Below are 16,271 nucleotides of genomic sequence, written 5' to 3'. Positions count from 1 at the left end.
GATGCCTGCCTTTGGAGGATTGGATCTTGGTTTTATTTGGGATTGCATGATCCATGCATTCCTGAAGGTGTTCAAAGAATGCATTTATAAAGGGTTCTGAGGTCTGGGCCATATTTTCCACAGGCACAGGGGCTGTAAAGGATTCCACCTTGGTTTTGAGGAGTGTGACATTTGCTTTAGTGAACATTTTTCACTGTGGTTTGCTGGCCATGAGCTGGGGTCGTGATGTGAATGTCCAGTGAGATTACTATATGGTCTGATCTTACTAGTGAGAGATACACTTCTGGTCTTGGGCATAGAGTCCCCATGTTGGTGATGATCAGGTCCAGTATGTTTTCCCTCTTGTGGGAGTGGTAGCAAGTTGTTCCATAGCATTTGAGTTTATACATTCTAGGAACCTTTGGGCTAGGGTGTTGCAGCTAGGGTAATGCTCCCAGTCTATGTTTGGGTAATTGAAGTCGCCCAATATAATGGTGTTTGGGGAGACCTTCATATTTTCATGTGTTCTCCAGTCAGCCAAGTGTGGTGCCTGGGTTTAGGAGGGTGGTCTGTAGCAGGCTATGAACTGGAAGGCAGTTTTACCCACTGTTAGTTGCACATGGATAGTTTCTGATGCTTCATGCTGTGCCACCAACCTGGGGGTGTGGGTACCTTTGACAAATATTGATACTCACCCTCCTTTTGTAGTTTGCTCCATGTTTTGTGGCTGTAAAGCATGGTATGAGGTGTAACCTGTTAGTGCTAGGGTGCTCTTGGGAGCCTTGAACCAGGTTTCTGTTACTGCACAGATATCAACATTCTCCATGCTGAGGAGAGTTTGGAGTGCATGCATCTTGCAGTTTAGACTTCTGGCATTGAGTAGCATTACTTCTAGTTTCTTATCCCTTGTGATACCTATGGAGGTGGGTTTGTCTTTTGAGTCTTACCTAAAAAAGGCACTATGGGGGTGACAAGAGCCTTTGGCAATATCCAAAAGGCCACAGGTGACAGGTGAAAGCCATCCCTAGTAAAGCATCATGTCTTGTCGAGCATGTCATCCCAGGCTGACAGGCATTGGATCCCCTTTCACTGACACCAATACTTAAGCCAATTGTTGTAATTGATCATCTTGTCTTCATATTGTGGCATCATGTTTGGTGAGGGTAGGATGATACTCAAGGTCATCAGGTTTGCATATACCACATGGTGGTAAATGCTGTTTAGCACTAACTTACATTGCTTAACACATGGCAATCATGCCTCAGGTGGTGCTGCAGGGCTGCCTATGTTGGATGCACATACTGCACTCCCTGCACTTGTTTGAAAACAGGTTTTGTCAACTTAGGCTTCCCTTTCACTATATGTGGGAGTAAGAGAGAGGTATAATTTCCAGCGTTCCTACTGGCCAGTGTATGTGCTATGCGTTGCCTATTTGCCAAGGCCAAGGCATACTGGGCACGCCTCCTTCTGCCTACTGGGGCAGGCTCAGGTTGTTCCTCCTTCGAGTCACGCACTGCCTGTGATGGCCTTGGCAATGGTGGGGGGCTGTTTGGCCCAGGCCTATGCTGGTCCTGCTGCAGCTGTTTTCACAGAATCATATTATGTAGCATAGCACATACCATGACAATTCGGGTACATGTAGTTGGTGAGTATTGCAAGGCTCCACCAGATGTGTCCAGGCACCGGAACCATGACTTGAGCAACCCAAACACACGCTCAATTACATTTCGTGTTTGTGCGTGTGCCTCATTATGGCATTCCTGTTCAGGTGTGTGTGTGTTTCTGATGGGTGTCATCAGCCACGGCTCCAGTGCATAGCCAGCATCCCCCACTAAGTGACCATGTGAGATGTCCCCATTGGCAAATGAATGGTACAGCTGCATCAGATGCCAGATATGGGAATCATGGTAGCTTCCAGGGCATCCAGCACACACATTCATTATTATGCCCTGGGCATCACACATGACCTGGCAGTTGATGGAGGGGTAGCCCTTGCGGTTAATGTAGGCCCTACCCCGCTTACCGGCTGGTGCTTTAATGCATATATGCGTGCAGTCTATTGCACCCACTACATCAGGGTATTCTGCTATTTGCTGGAAGAGACGCATATTGCTGAACAGTACCTCATGGGAATTGGGGAAATATACATGATCACTGACATGTGCTGACATGCCATCCAGGAACTGGTGCAGTACCCTGGATGCTGATGCCTGTGATATCCCCATCATATCACCAGTTCGCCTCTGGAAGGTACCTGTTGCTAGTATTCTTAGGCCAACACATACCTTGGTTTCCACTGGGATGGGTTCCCCTCTGTTGGTTCTGTGTGTGAGGCATGGCCTGCACAGCTCAACAGTTTGCTGCAGGAGGTCTCTGTCCACTCTATAGCGCTCCACTATCTCCAGCTCATGTAACCCCTGGTAGGTGACCCTGGGCCTGTACACTCTTCTCCGACTCCTCACTGTGGGTTGTCTGGCAGCATTTGCATTGTCACCACCCTCAGCATGTTGCATATGTCGCCTTATAACAGCAATGGCAGTCCCTAGCAATTTTTGTCTGAGTGAAGCTTTTTCAGTTTTCACTTCTAGTAGCTTACTCCAGTGTTGCAGTGTCTCTTGAGAGAAACAAACTGCACTGTTGTTTGCAGAGTTTTAAGTGCTGGGCTGGGCTAGTGTTCTGCCTGTGTAATTGCCTGATTCTGATTGTTTTCACCTGCTAGCTCTACTAGTATTCCCTGGTAGCTTCCTACTATTTCTTGTGCTTCCTTTTTCCTTTCTGTTTCCTCAGGGGGGAGTGACGCGCATACAAGAGCAAACACGCTCACAGCAGCTCACACGCGCACACACATGCTTATTCGGGTTAAAACCCGTGCACACCAGTGCAAACATGCTCACAGGTCTTTACACAACCTTATACATGCTTACTCCGGCTTAAACGTGCGCACTCACGCTTTCACGTGCGCACTCTGTCTTACTCGGGTTTACAGGCGCGCACACACGCGCATACCCACTCAGCAAGAAACTTTGGTGTTATCCACAGTATACACCTTCCATTTCTTGGCTTTCCCTGGCCTACCTGTTGACACACCTCTTTCCATTATGTCTAACTGACAGCTGACACATGCCACTCTGCTCCTATGAGCTTCACTACTTTCATACATACCCCCCTTGTGATGTCACCTATCGCCTACTCTGTTCCTCCCCATATCCTACTCCTACACTCCACTGACTGTGCTCATTTGCTATGTAAAAGTGTGATTCACTATCCTAACACTCATTTACATCGGATTGCCTACTAATGCTTGGTTACATGTCTTAGACTGGGCTTCTCCCCTTAGCAACCCCTACTTGGTGGCCATGTTGTCTTCAGCCTGCTATTCCCTTACATTGTAATTTAACAATTTTCATGGATTCCACGTTTGTGGCTTTTATTTTCTTATTTTATGATTTTTTTAAGTGCACCCCGTTTGCGCGGCACTGCGCTATGCTTAAACATCGGAAATCGCCAAAAAAAATATTTTTATTTTAATTTGGCATCTGGGAACATTTCCAATGGCCATATATTTGGCCATTGGCATGCTTCCTCAACCATATGAAACCTTTATTTGGAGCTGACAAGGCTCCATTGTGCTATTTGCAGAACGGTACTCAGTTGTCAACTGAGTACATTTCTGCAGCTAACACGGCTCCTACTCAGACAGGCTTGTGCTTCCTGGATCGCAAATTTACCTCATTTGCATGCCTTTCCGCTGCAAGTGAGGTAATTTGCATATCCCAGCCCTGTCCATATAGGAGTCATTTTAGGAGCTCTCTTACACGCCCCTACAAGCTGTACCTGGATCGCTCGTCGGACATGATGGCTGCATGGAATCTTATTCTACTCGTACACTCCGTGCAAGCCATCGTGAATCCGGCAGAAAGTTTTTCAAAAGAAGAAAAATATTGTTTCTAAAATTGGGATATGCTGAAAGAAGTGGAATAATTAACTAAGGCTAGAAACATTGTAATGCTTGCATTATCTGTGCAGCTTACACCAGTACTTCACAAGTGACAGTTACACCATCTGTCCATGATTTTTTTGGTTAACATGCTCTATCTTTATACAAGCAACTTTTACATATGAAAAAGGATAAAAGACATGATGCTACATAAAACTGGAGTTAGGAGAACATCTCCAGCAGTTGGGATTAATATGTAAAGTGACTAGATAGTCATTCAGGTGTAAAAAAAAAACCTTTGTAGAAATGTCTATGATTACAGTGTCCAACAAGGAAATTAGTAGATAACTGTAAAATCCTCAAATCTATTTTGTTGGAAGGAAAGATATTATGACATTTCAATAGTAAGTCATCTCCTGCAAAGTGGGTATGAATAAGTGTCTCCATGCTTACCTATGTACCACATTTCTAGGGCATTGCCACTGACTGTCTGTAGGGTCTCAGACTGAAGAACATACTCACTGGAAATTCTTCACAGACTGAATGGTCACTAACTTTTCTTACTTAATTGGCTTTTTTTGAACAAAACACAGACCCTTAACTATTAGTCCCTGAAAATGGTGTCCCCAGACATAATTTGAGAAACAGATCATCAGCTTCATCTTTTTTAAACACCTTTACCGAATTATCATTTGTGGCGTAGACAATTTTACATTTATGCAACAGTAATCAAACTATATTAACAAATTAGCATTAACAAACATTATAATTCACATATATTACTATATATCATATAACCTAAGCAATATTACATACATTATTAAATTCCTGCCCCTTTTTTAAACTAGAAACATCTTTAGTAAACCATCATTTATGACATAAGTAATCATACATTTATATAAATGAAAACAAACCACACTGACACAATCCTAGTTGTAAGCATTTTACATCACAAACCATACTGACATACTCTCAGTTGTAAACATTATACATCCCTTATAATCTACCCAATTATTTTCAGCCAAACATTACATAGCTCATTTAAGTCCTGCCTTCTTTTAAACCTCATTCCTCCCCTGTATGTATTGTTCCCACAATTCCCATTTTTCCTATGTAGTTTGCTCCTACCCTTTTCTAAATATCGCAATTCTAGTTGCTTTATCTCTGTTACTATATTCACTACTTCTAGTATAGTTTGTTTAGATTTTGATTTCCATTTTCTAGTAATTGCTTTTTTGGTAGCCACCATATTTAGACATAGCAAGGCCTTAACCATGTCCAAAAAGGCAGGGAATATTGCATTTTTGTTTAGTGGCACATCGTGGTGGACCAGAGAAAATTCATCTTTAGAAAAACAAGCAATGGAAGGACGTTGGGTTGGGAGTGTGGGGTTGGCAAGACTGATTTCATATATTCCAGAGATGCCACTAGATTTCCTTTCTGTAATCCTGCATCTGCAAGTGTAAGAACAGAGGAGGGTATGTAATACAAAGCCTTTAAAAATGATGCAAGGTACGATTGTGAGAAATATGAAAGAATAATTCAATATTCACATGAACATGAACTCATATTTCATAAACAGAAGTGAAGATTATGTGAAATACAAAGTTCTGCTCCAGGTATTATACTTCTGTTTTCCATTTTCTTGTCTAATATTTAATAAGTTCTCTCTTACTTCAATACGTAGCAAGCTGCACCCACTAATTACTCTACAGTTAAACCACTTATTTAGCCCCTCTCTGTTCTGCATTGTGGTATTTGTTATTTTTGAGTGATATATTTTGAGATGTGTACTCATTGAAACTCTTATTAGTCATAGTTCACTGAACAGGCCTTCTTCTCTGTCTGCTGTACATGCATGTGATACTTTACAGATACAGTTTTTCTAGTAGAGTGTCTTAATTTTCTGTATGCATTTCATGTCTTTACTTTTCGTACTGACCACATATATTCAACTATGCTATACACCAGAGAAACTGACTTCCATCAATGCATTTGGATTTTGTAACCCTATGAATCTCAATCTGTATTATGATAGTCGAGTTGCCTCTTGCATGTAGCATCTCAAAGCAGACTGCAGGTTTGTTTCTTCTCTTCACTTGTAATTTGCCCAATATGGCAGCTTAACAAATGACACAACATTTGTTTTTCTTACATTTAATGCAATACCATTTTTATCTGAACATTCTGACAGCGCATGCAGTAAATTCTTCCTGCAGCTTTATAGAGTCTTGCTTTGAATTTATCTTACATTTTTGTCTGCACACTGGATTAGTGAAATTTATTTTGGTACGTATATAATAGTGGTATATAAAGTGAACAGTTGAGGCCACAATACTGACCCTTATAACACTCCCAGATTCATTTTCTCTGCTGTTCCCATTTTGTTTAGTTTTACTTGTTCTTTCCTGTTCACAAATGAGTTAGATACCCAATAAGTTATGTACAGGTTAATTTTTATCAGCAGTAGTTTCACTGCATCTGATGTTCGTGAGACTGATGCTTGACAGAGATGACAAGTTAGTCATAACATTCAAAAGAGACTGCCCATCATAAAAATACATGACAAATACAGATATAAATCTATATATTTACACAAAGAGTCACTGCATTCTTTTGTCCCTCTCCCACTGCAAAAGAGAATAAGCTGCAGTACATTAAGTGAACCTCTTACCCCTGCACTCAACCTATTACCCCTAAACTCATCCTCTTACACCTGCACTCAACCTCGTCACCCTAAACTCAGCCTCTTACATCTGCACTAAAACTCTTACTCCAGCACTCAACCTCTTACACCTGTACTCAACTTCTTATGCCTAAACTTAGCTTGTTACACTTGCACTCAACCTCTTACCCCTGCACTCAACCTCTTACACCTGTACTCAACCTCTTACCCCTAAACTCAGCCTCTTACACCTGCACTCAACCTCTTACTCCCAAACTCAGCCTCTTACACTTGCACCCAACCTCTTACCCCTGCACTACTAGCAAAGGCTGCCTCAGCTGAAGTATAATTAGACAGGGAGTGCAGTCTGGCCTTATTCTATAGCCAACATTAGGCACTCTGGCAGGGGAGGCTACAATCAGTAAACAGAGTTGGGCACACAGCAGTGCAGCAATGTAAACCTTGCCTGGCAGCAGTCTATAAGCTCTCTCAGCATTATATGATATTGTTACAATAGGGTACAGTACATCAGCACTATGCATAACTTGTATCTGCACAAGGTGCTCAGGTACAGCGCTATGTGGTGTTCACCCTACATTTTACATAGAGATGCATGCCTGCACTGAGCTGATGTGAATGAAAGATGCATGCAGTGAAAATCGTTGGTCAGGCTAATACCCAGAAAAGTGCGTGGTGTAGCTCATGAAGCCTATAAACTGTATCATACTCATACTTGTGATTATTGGTATCGTATCTGGGTTAGATACTTAACAACTGATGTCACAACAAAATGGAGTCTTGTACTGTACAAGCCCTTTTGGTCTGTACTGAAGTAAGTACAGTCCCCACTTGGATGTCTGTGCTTTAATGAATTGTTATGCAGCAACAGAACAGCAGTGTCAGGGCTTTACAGGTAGCATGACAGCAAACCAATGTCCTTGTGTGTGTGTGTGTGTGTGTGTGTGTGTGTGTGTGTGTGTGTGTGTGTGTGTGTGTGTGTGTGTGTGCGTGTGTAGAAATGTTTGTAAATATCTGAGTACAGGTAGCAGCTGTTTGTGTACTGAAAGCAAAAACATTATCATGAAAAAAGGATGGCTAGATCTGCCTTCACAGCAGTACAGTGGTGTATGCTATGCTAGGGTACCACTGCAAAAGCGATGCAATGCAATTTCAGTAGACATTTTTGGTACATAATACAGATTTTGTAAATTATGTTACGCCTGTTGTTCGTGCTTTGTAGTTCATCAGAATTTGTGAAGCAGATCAGCTCCCATCATGGTGTTCAGTAACTTATCATTTGTCCCAATCCCCTTCAATAAATCACGCTAAAATGGCATATAACAATGTTTTATTAAAACATTCTTAATTACAACTTTATTGAAAAACATTCATAGATTTATTAATCACCACATAAACATCCATATAACAATTTAACAGGCAGCATATCCCTCTCACACTGCCACAAACTAAGTAGCGTTACCTCAACTGCTTGCTTACTCTCACTTACCAGAAGCAGTGTACCACCACTCACTTCCATACCCAACAACCTCCTTGCAATCTAACACCCAACACCAGAGGGGGAACAAAAGAGGGACAAGATTGCAAGGTCATGCCTAAATCTGAACGTCTAACTCAGCTACTCTCACATAAAACCACCTAAACCCCTCCTCACACTTCCTCCCCAACCATCATCCCTTTAAGCTTAACCCTTCCTTGTCCACTACTCCAACCAACCCTTCCCCTTCCTATTCAAACACCACATCTCCCCCAAAATCTATATATGCCCTTTACCTACCCTTCCCCTAACAGACTACCTACTGAAGGTGTCTCTGGACAAATTGGTTTGTTCTCAAACCTCATTTCTACATGGTATCCTTAAACCAGGTGTTGATATTTTCTCTACAGTTTCCACAGATTGGCTGTACATAGTGTCGACCATGTCTCTCGTGTATCGCATTACAAACTGCATGCTTTACTGCTGGCTGCTGCAGAGCACATTTGCAATATTCAAGAATTTCTCTGGAATTGCTTCTTGTACAGTATGGAGTGTATCTTTTTATGTTGCAGAGATCAGAATAAGTCAAATATGTGGCTATGCTGATTGGGTTTATGATCTGCATGAATTACATGTGTTCATGCTGTTAACAAAGCCATTCTTTCTCTTCCTCTATGATGTTTTTATTCCTTTCGTATATGTGATTCTTTTTTCCTGGTCACCTTTATTTTCCCATTAACTGTTTTTCTACCCTTTCTTTTGGTTTGTCCTTTTATCTCTCATCCCCTTACCTAGACTATGTAACTACACTTTCACATACAGATGATGGGCTTTTCTTTCTCATCTCTCTACATTTTTAATTTAGTTTTTTTTTCTCTCTTTTCAGCCAAATAAGTACATTGGTCCTTCACAGTGTCTTTTCAGCTAAACCCAAGCCACAGAAGTAAATTCAATACATACAGACATTTTAGAGGGGCATTTTTTTGTGGTGAGAGTAATGGGAGAATAGTAGAATATCTAGAAAAAACCCATGATGACATGTTGAGAACATCCAAACCACAGAAACATCAGTCAGAGGTCATGACCAAACTATGGACCCTAGAGCTTTGAGGCAGAAAACAACCACATAAAAAAACACTATTGTAATTTGTACATAGCCCAAGCATTAAAGCACCCATGTCTCTTTTCAAAATGCATTCTCTTCATTACTATGTCATTATTGTTTTCAGTTCAAAAGACTTGCAGAGCTTTACTTTGACTTACACCATTGTATTTCTGTGTATTGGTGAATCATTTTCTCTTGTGACTTCATTTGTGTGTGTGTGTGTGTGTGTGTGTGTGTGTGTGTGTGTGTGTGTGTGTGTGTGTGTGTGTGTGTGTGTGTGTGTGTGTGTGTGTGTGTGTGTGTGTGTGTGTGTATATATATATATATATATATATATATATATATATATATATATATATATATATATATATATATATATATATATATTTTTTTTTTTTTTTACACTGTTGTCAAAACTTACAGTGTTTGTTCTAAGAATAAGACCTCATAATGTAAAGTATGGGGGCTCACATCAAAGAAAAGTGAACTTTGTTCACTGGTTTGAGAGTGCAGTATAGCCAATAGTATTATTTCAGGTAGCTTGTAGCTATGTAAAAACACTGCTTCATTTGCCCCAGAAAATTCATGCATGTGAATTTCTTCACTAGGCTCTGGAAAGACTTCCAAAACATCTGAAAGTCATCAAGAACACCACAAAGCCTCAGAATGTAACAAAGTTGAATGACAGCAGAAGAAAAATAGCCCAGTTCAAGACAGTAGTGTTTTCAACATGTGTGACATGAAAATGCCTTTCACTTTCTTTTGCTCCCAGCATTACATCGTAAATTATTCATCTACTGAGTGCTTTATAATTAGGAAGCCATGAAACTTTCTAGAACTGAAAAAAAAAACTACCTACTATTGACGAATCTTGTAAATAATCTGTCTTTTCCTATACATTTTAATACTGGCTTTGTTCATTTTATCGAACAAACGCACATTAATAGCTACTGTATGTATCCATCTAAATTTAACAAGACTTCATTCATCTGACATGTACAGTACCCTATGTCTTTACCACATGTACTTTTTATTAATATTTACTATGCTAATCAACAGTAATAATATCTGCTACAGTTGATGACAGCCCAACATTTACATTTCCTTCTTTCTCTCAAAGTCCTGTATCAGTGGGATGTTTGCTGCATTTCCATTAATACCTTTTCCACGCCCTCTATTTTACTCCTCTGTTGTGTTATAAAGTTTCTTTTTCTGGCTATCCTCCACTCACCTGCTGTGCAATAGTGTGTCCTATTTCACACTCACCAGCTGTCCCATTTGCATCAGCTCTACCCTTTTCCATATATTATAGTTTTTTATCACCTGTTACCAGCATTGTCTGATTTCTCTACAGTCCAAAAACATGAACTAATTTACTCTCTGTTCCACAATGCCAACACTCATTAGTTTTCTGTCCTTCATCTACAGTATTTCTGATATATAATGACACCTATAAAGTACTCTTATATGTTGCTCCCTGATTCCTGTTAACCACTTTATACTCCAAATTCCATATGAACTCCAATTCCTCATTAGTCCACTCACAACCATTCAACTACCTAAATAATAAAGCACCTGAAAGGGCAGGCAAGCTAAGCTTATTGTCATCTTCTGCCATCAAACAACTGCAATGTAATTTATTGCAATATAATATAATGTTTGAAATTACCTACAAGGTGCGCGCGCGTGTGTGTGTGTGTGTGTGTGTGTGTGTGTGTGTGTGTGTGTGTGTGTGTGTGTGTGTGTCCATATTTTTCCAATGGACTGGTATCCTGTTCAGAATCACTTTTGTTGCCATGTGCCTACTGAATGCTATCATAGGTTCCAGCTTCTCTGTAATCCTAAAATGTCTTAAGACATCATTCAGATAATGAATGCATACATGAAAAAAAAGCATTTACTTATGTTCTTTATTTTTCTCCTGAGATAGTTGTATACAATTCAGCCATTCTCCTTGCTTTAAGCAAGCCTCCTACATTAATGTGTCAGTTCTGACTATGCCTTTTTGCTCATATCATTTATACCAGCCATTCCACAGGCATTTCCATGCCTACTTCCACCTCTTACATGACAGACAGGTGTCTCCATTCAGCCTCTGCAAAAAATTGTTGTGAGTTTTTTTACTACTTTTGTACCCTTGAGACCCAATACCCTCCCACACACCCCTGACTTTAGGCAAACCCTCAGTCTTCATCTACACATCCTAGGTCTCTCACCCTTCCAAACACAGCTGTCACATATTTTCTGTAGTTCATCCAAGTTATAATCTTCAATAGACCAGTGAACATCATTAGCAAATAATAGAGTCTGGCTGAAATCATCTGTTTCATCATATTTATTTTACCATTTAAAGAACCACTTAATCCTTCTATCTTCCTATTAAATACTCATACATCTTCTCTCATGTTATCCCTTGAAGCTTTTCTTCTTTAGATTTACTATTATCCCCCATACTTGTAGTCTCAGATACATTATTCTTTGGAACCTCCCATATTCTAATCAGTGTTATTGTTTAGATTACATTCAGTTTCTGATTCTGCATTAAGGGTCAGACTCATTCGTTACTGGTCCAATACCACTTGTAAAATGAAATGTCTGCCATTAAAATGCAATTGTCTGCAAACCAGCTAAAGAAATCCTTGCTCTTACCTTCCCCCTCTTCAGTCTCCCTGTTAGGATCTCTGTTAGTAACAGGAATCTGTTTAGGGATAGCTGACATTGCTTCATTGTTATGGTTCTTCCCCATAAACCTCTCTCTTCTTTTTACCATATCAGTTTTTGGCATGATGTGTAAAACTTTCACTCATCCTTGGAGGTTCTTGCCTATACCCACAAGAGATAGTACATGAAACAAAATGGCCCTTGACTAAGTTGAATGCCTTTTTATATCACACATAACAACTTCTACCTCTCTAACCCTATGCACCCAAGTCATGACTGAAAAGGGTCTGTAGACCAACTTACTGCCAACAAATGGCAAACAAACATATAAACAAAGACTGAATAAATACATAAAACTCCATCTCATTTGTTTCTATGTTATGTGTAAATGTACATGATTACCATCAATTACCCACCAACTGCATTCCTTTAATAAATCTCGCCTGTATTCCATGTCAGCCTTAGAAGTATCTACTGCCTAATACATTATCTAGAAATGCTGTATCTGCATTTATTAGTTAAACTAGCAGGTAGTTGTTCTGATTCCCACTTGTCCCTCTCCTATAGGGACAACAAGATTACTCTAGTTTCCTTCAATGATCCTTTACCTGTCCCATTTCTTTTTAATTCAGTTGGAAACCCATCTATCTGTACTCACAGCTTTATCACCATTCATACTTTAAATTACATTCAAGATTTCATTCTTAGTAATATGTCCACCTAGTTCTTTATTTTGTTCCCATAATTTAAGTTTATCTCATTTGGGCTGTTGATGAATCTCACCATGGTTCTTTCTTTGATATTAAATTGATTTATACAGTTCCCTTTCATTTTAATATCCTCTTGTAAGAGATGTTTTATGGGTTTGATACAGCTCCCATTAGAGGTATGCTATGACAGTTCTTACTGTACTATCCTCTTGTAAAAGCCATTCTCATGCATCCAGCAGATTGTCAGTCAGTAACTCCTCTCCTCTGTATCAGTCTTCACATGAGACATGTCTTCCCTCAACCACCCCCATGAATTTTCTTCTTGAGTCTACCAAAACCCCTTTTTAATCATCAGTTCAGTTTCCCCACCTCTGGTGTCTGACAAATTTAAGTGACATCTAACTTGTTCCTCCTCCTCCACCCAGCCCTCTACTCTTTCCACTCATCCATCTATTTTTTTTTTTCAAATAACTTTTAGATGTCATTCTAATCCTCTAACATGTGAGTGCTGGGCCAGTCTCCACTGTCCCACTTCTACCATGACTCTCACTCTAAATGCTGCCTTTACACCACCCATCATTCAACACCTAACCCTCATTGTTCTGCTTTGTTATTTCTTCTGCTACTCCTTTCATGCTCTCTTAGTGCTCTCCATTTGTTCCCTTCACTCTGTTCTACATCCACATCTCTGTTCTTGCATCTATCACATTTTGTACCAGTTCAATTAACACTAGTATGTGCTCTAACAAACACCCTTCCTAAATGTCTACTGAACTCATTTTACACTAAAAATTAATATGTTATTTTGTCTTTCCCATACTGGCCCTTGGAAAAAAAGTGCAATTGTGTTTCCTTTATGCTACTCCCTGTAAATATCACTCCATTCACCTAGCCCTTTTGATATACTTAACTTTTTCCTGTCTTCTTTTTTGATGCTCTTTCTTCTCTTCTTCTCTGTCCACCTGGAGAATTTAAGGTTACACTGAAGTGGCCCCTGTTATATGCATCTTTGGTTTTCCTCTTCTGTCTTTCCATGCCTCAAAAAAAAAAACTTTAATGGAAGCCTTTTCCATTCACATTGAGACCATATATAGTGCCAGTCCTCTACATTCTGCTGTTTACCTTCCTCTCCCAAGTAATCCACCTGTTAACAACACTTGTCATATTCTTCCTGGTCCATTTTGTCATACCTTTCTTAAAATGATTGCCACCCCTTTCTTCTCTCATCTGCAGTATATAATCTGTCTCAAACACTGGGAAATCTTTAGTTTGCAATTTCCAGAAGTTTTTAAGCTTCAGTTTGTTTTCCCAGAGAAGTTCTATATCCCATTTCCCTCTCAGCCTTTGTAAAACTCTACCGCTTTTATCAGACCTGATTCCCCTGCTACACTACATTTAATTATCTTTATTTCCTCATCCATATCTTTGGTCTCCTGACTCTTTCCCCCTTTTCCCCTTCCCTCATAATTTGCCTATCCCAGTCCTACCTCTTCATCCACACTCTTAGGTACCATATACCATATACCTCCTGTTTGGCATATACTTCTCAGAAGTACAGGCAAGCACGGAAGATCTGTGGCTGACTAAGTTTGCGGACGACTGTAAACTGGGTGCTACAATAGAGTCTCCGGCCGACATGGAGATCCTCCAGAAGGGCCTAAATGAGACTGATGCATGGTGTCAAAGCCATGGTCTCAAGCTAAATGCAAAAAAAATGCATAGTAATCCCCTTTGGAAAAAACAGAGTACCCGCAAACTACAACATAGGAGGTAATCCCCTGAAATCTGAAGAAGAAATAAGGGATCTAGGGACCCAAGTAGATAGTCAGCTTTCCTTTGATAACCATGTTGCCAAAGTGGTTAGAAAATCCTTCTATGTGACTCGTCTGATCACGAAAGGGTTTGCATCAAGATCTAAGGATGTAATGGTGCCCCTCTACTCTTCCCTCATAAGACCCATTATTGAGTACAATGCACCAATTGGAATGTACCTGGCTAGACATCTCCAGCAGCTGGAGAGACCACAGAGGTACCTAACCAAGAGGATTACTGGCCTCAAACAGTTGCCCTATGCAGCATGATTGAAAAAGCTAAGACTGTTCTCTGTTGCATACCGCTTTCTCAGAGGTGATCTCTGTCTAACGTACAGAGCCATGTCCAACCCAGAATTGTTGAACATGCTCCATCTTGCACCAAACACGAAACCTGGCTCCACAATAAGTCGGCTGACACAGCAGTTGAGTAACAACGCAAGATAAAATCCTTGACACAGTTTATTTTAAGCGTTTAAAACAGTAAAATCCACTTTTTGTCGAGCGCAATCTCCCAACTTCCTCAGAACAAACATGGGCATACAAAACACACATCTTTTTATATTTGGTTAATTATCCAGTTAAATGGTTAATTAAATAATTAAGTAATCAACCATATAGTACATTCATTAATTATTCCGTAAAGTTGCTACATAACATTACTGACTTGATGCAGGAAACTTGACATTTTACGTGAACTAGTGGATAAATAAATAAATAGTGAATGAATAAATGAATACATATGTACATAAATAGTTCAAACAATATGGCAATGAATTTCCTGGTAAATTGCCAGTTGTATTAATGTAGAGTATGAATGTTCTCCTTTTACCCTATAAAATACATAATGTAAAAATGTTGGATATAAAAATACTGGATATAAAATTAATAATAATAATGAATGTGCTATGTCTCACAAACGTAAATGAAACATATGTATTAAAAAGTATATGCTGAGAAATTGTTTTACAGTAAAATTGAAGCTCTATATGCTTAGAGAGTTGTGAATAGCTTGTTCACAGGCTTCCCGCCCCGAACTCTTAAACATCCACTCGCGTATATATTGCTACTATCGTTGCTACTGTAAGGTACTGTATATGAAAATAGTATTAATCAGCGTAATTTATACTAAAGGGTGAATGAAACATATATTAAAAAATTGTTTTACACTAGGTTCCAAGCTCTAAATGCTTGGATACCTGTTTTTAAACCTGTTCACAAGGTTCCCACCCTAACTTCTAAAACAAGCGCTCGCTAAATTTGCAGGGCTTGGTATATTTACACAACTAGCAGCATGTTCACGGGGTTTAAAGAGTTATAAGTAACTTATTCACGGGCTTCCCGCCCCAAACTCTTAAACATCCACTCGCGTGTATTTTCTCCATTGCTACTGTGAAGTGCTAAATATAGAGGTAGTAGTAATCAGCGTAATTTAAACTGGAGGATGAATGAAACATGTGTTAAAAAACTATTTTGCATTGCGTTCCAAGCTCAATATGCTTGGACACCTGTTATTAACTTATTCACAAGGTTCCCTCCCCGACTACTAAACCAAGCGCTCGCAAGGTTTGCAGGGCTTGATGTATTTAAACAACTAGCAGCATATTCACGGGTTTCTGTCCCGTTTGAACAGACATTTATACAAAAAGCATAAACACTTACTGTCTTTTAAACAGTAGCAATCCGTTCTCAAAGAAAACGACCCCCTATATATTTTATCAAGTAAATATAACCTCCATTAACAACTAGAATTAACGAAATAAAAAGGATAAAAACACTGAAAAATCAGAAACAATCAACTTATAAGTGAATCGATTAAGCAAGTTAAGTTGTATTTGTACAAGTCGATTGAATATATATATAGTGTACAATGTATTAATATAATAAAATATATTGAATAAAATATAT

This window comes from Protopterus annectens, chromosome 7.part0, assembly GCF_019279795.1.
Source record: "Protopterus annectens isolate FY-2018-M chromosome 7.part0, PAN1.0, whole genome shotgun sequence".
Taxonomy (NCBI): domain Eukaryota; kingdom Metazoa; phylum Chordata; order Ceratodontiformes; family Protopteridae; genus Protopterus; species Protopterus annectens.
The sequence above is the reverse complement of the archived record's forward strand: the minus strand, read 5'-3'. Positions refer to the sequence as shown.